Genomic DNA, 3,733 nt, shown 5'->3' on the forward strand with positions numbered 1-3,733 from the left:
CATCGGCCGTTTGCAAAAATAGTTTTTGAGAATTTTTATTGGGGTTGACTAATTTTTTCGAAAATTGTTCCATCTTTTTCCAAAAACTGGACCATTTCTTGGACCCAAAAAGGAAAATTTTCAGTGCTCATAGCCTGACTTGCATGATTTCAAATCAAAAATCGAACAAGTGTGTTAATCTAACTCTCATATTGGTCAAAATTGTTTTAGTAGAAAACCAAAACAAAAAAATGGTCAAAATAATGAACTAGGGGCACAGTTGAGTCAGGTGTTCTGTCTTTTCCCCATTGTCAACATACTTGCCAAGAAGGGCACCATACTTGCCAAGAAGGGCACCATACCTGCCAGAAAAGGGCACCACTGAAGCTATCCGCAAAAGGGCAGAAAGCTCTCACATCCTCCAAGCAACGAGGTGTCAAGCCAAGTGCGAAGCACGAACTGGAATAGATTAAGATATTCCACTCCCTCATCTAGACAGATCTGATCACGTCCAAACTCCCCAGCAGAGCATCGTCAACCGATGTCAGCTGTAGATTTGCTACACACCCAGTTGTAGCACAACCCCTCTGTGGGAGAAACTCACTAGCTGCGTACAGAAGAAGAAAAATCTAGCGGAATGCTAGGGACAAGAGCCCACAACTTTCTGTTTATCCATCAACCACCCAGGGGAGGGATTTAAAGTGAGAGATTGAAGAATAGAGAGGTGTGCGCTGAGAAGAAAAAGTGAGAAGAGGGCTTTTTCAGAAAAACAGAGCTTGAGGGCCGAGTGATGTGAGAATCACAAATGAGAAAGGATGGGAAATAATACCTGGAGAAACTGGCTCCTCGCGTACGGAGAGGTCTCTCGTCTTTGTAACATGTCTGTGTGTCATGTCTCTTGTTTTGTTTGTCTCGATTCTTGCTTTGAGTCGTTCTGAGCGTGTCTCGATGTGTTTAGATTGTTTTACCTTATTTTTCCTTTGTTGAGTGGTGTTTAGGTTGTGTGCCTTTTATTTCCGTGTTGAGTTGTTTTGTTGTGTTCAGTCGTAGGCTCAATACCTGGTCAAGAACTCATTTCTTAACTTCAAAAATAAAATAGTTTTGTGCTCAAAGTGCTGTGCCATTCTTCACGTTTGTGCAAAACAAGATTCGTTCTTTCATAAAACCGCACGGTTCAACCCAGGTCATGTGAGAACAGTAAAACCAGGACCTATCTGAAGCTATATAGGTTCCAGACTGCAAAGCAAAAGAAAAGAGGGAAAATCGAAGCATCTGAGTGTGTTTCACCTTCAGCAAATTCCGTGATTGTACTCCGGACATACCTCCTCAGGCCTTGTCACTACTCTGAAGCATGAGTGTATCTCGGCCCCAAGCTTAAGCCTATTCCAAGTCAGAATGGCAATTAAAGCATCAGTAGATGTTATCTCTCTGTGCTATGAATAGGGTGTGCCCGTTGAGCTGAGTGTGTTGCAAACCCCTCCGAAAGGTAAATTAGAGGTCGCGTTTGAATTTGGTCTCGTGAAGGCTTGTATTCCCTTATTCGGCATTTTGTTTTAAATATGCGTTGTCACGCACGTTCCATTTGCATCGTGATACATGTTCCAATTGCATTGTTATGCACCCACTTCACTTGCATCGTGATGCACGTTCCAATTGCATTGTTGTGCACCCACTTCACTAGCATTGTTATACCTATTCATTGTATTGATTATGCACATCTATCTCGCATTGTTATGCTCATTCATTGCATTGTTATGCACCAATTCACTTGCAATTATCATTCTTTCTCCTCGCGCGTGCGACGGCTTAGACCCCCTTTGGTTTAGAGCATTTGGAACACGTTCCAATGCCCGCATCTTTTATTCTGAAACACCGGGATACGTCCCTATGTTTCTCCTTTCTTTTGAAACACCGGGATACGTCCCTACGTTTCTCTCTTTTCCGAAACACCGGGATACGTCCCTACATTTCTCCTTCCTTCCGAAACAATGAGATACGTCCCTATGTTTCTCCCTTTATTCTGAAACAATGAGATACGTCCCTATTGTTTCTCCCTTCTTTCTAAAACACCGGGATACGTCCCTACGTTTCTCTCCCTTTCCGAAACACCGGGATACATCCCTAGGTTTCTCCCTTTTCGGTTAAAAGTGTTTGGAATACGTTTCAATACTCACACCATTCTAAAACACCGGTATACGTCCCTATGTTTCTCCCTCTTTAGTTAAAAGTGTTCGGAATACGTTCCAATACTCACACCATTCTGAAACACCGGGATACGTCCCTATGTTTCTCCCTCTTCGGTTAAAAGTGTTCGGAATACGTTCCAATACTCACACCATTCTGAAATACCGAGATACGTCCCTATGTTTCTCCTTCTTCGGTTAAAAGTGTTTGGAATACGTTCCAATACTCATACCATTCTGAAACACCGGGATACGTCGCTATGTTTCTCCCCCTTCGGTTAAAAGCGTTCGGAATACGTTCCAATGCTTATACCATTCCGAAACACTGGGATAAGTCCCTATGTTTCTCTCTTTGTCCCCTTCCTCACACGATTTCAGCGTGTCTGGAATTTATCTTAGGATGCATGGAGCGCGCTCTTGATTAATTTTCTTTATTCTTCCTCCACTCACGAGTCCAACGTGGTTAGAGTATGTCACCATTTTGCATCTATTGTACTCTCTGTTACATCGCATCTATTATCTATTGCATCACATCTATTACATCCATTGCACCATATCTGTTTTATCGTTCGGTCTAAGGAGACCTTAAATCCTGCATCATCATTCGCGTTGTTTTGCGCATCGCACTTGCATTTATTCGCACTGTCTTGTGCACTCCCCGGTCTAGGAGACCTTAAATCCTCTAAAGGTGTAATTCCTTTGGTGTTTGTCGTGCCCGAACGACTTCTCGTAGTCTGGTATAGCCACCTGCCTATGTTTGTGGTGAGTTCCTAGGAGACCAACTGAGACGGTGGAAACTAGAGTTCGAATGGCTCATGCCTAGAACATAAAGGTTCGGGATTTTCGAGACTAAAGCCTGGTTTAAATACCCAGCGGTATATCCTCGGCTTGAAATCTGTATGGCAGCCCCATAGATTGAGATAGCATGTATATGCGCCTCAATTCTGGATACTGAACCAACCTAGTCTGTCACCCTGTTGGAGAATAGGGAAAGTTGCGACCATAGTCAGGGAGAAAAGTAGTACCTGCGGTTCAACCAAGGAGAAGCGAAAGATCCCCAGCAGCATGAGGTAAGTCATTGCCAATTGCCTCTGTAAGGTACCTTTACCTCTTAGCTATTATGTTGCATTTTAGCCACTCCATTACAGTGCATTGCATGAATCCTCAATTTTCAAACCGGCTTCGCGTAGCGTATAAGTCCAATTATCAAACCGGCTTCGCGTAACGTATAAGTCCAATTTTCAAACCGGCTTCGCGTAGCGTATAAGTCCAATTATCAAAATCTTTCTGCATATCATTTTACATCTTGCCCCCTGCCTGCGGGCACATCTTTGTTATCTTGCCTGTTTATCTAAGTCTTCGGCCTTGTCAAAAATGGGTCGTCTCTGGGCTTTGACATTCACTCCCATCACTTATGACTTTCGAGTTCTGTCAAAGAGGGGCAACTGTAGACACCCCATTTTTGACCGACCTTGAGAGTCAGACGTCACCGATTGAGCGCTTGGTGATGTTGCATATTGTGCTCGTTCTGAGGTTTCAGAGTCTTGGCTGCGAGCCTTGCCTCCGGACTT

The sequence above is a fragment of the Camellia sinensis genome, chromosome 13 (assembly GCF_055761805.1).
Source record: "Camellia sinensis isolate YWXY chromosome 13, ASM5576180v1, whole genome shotgun sequence".
Taxonomy (NCBI): Eukaryota; Viridiplantae; Streptophyta; class Magnoliopsida; order Ericales; family Theaceae; genus Camellia; species Camellia sinensis.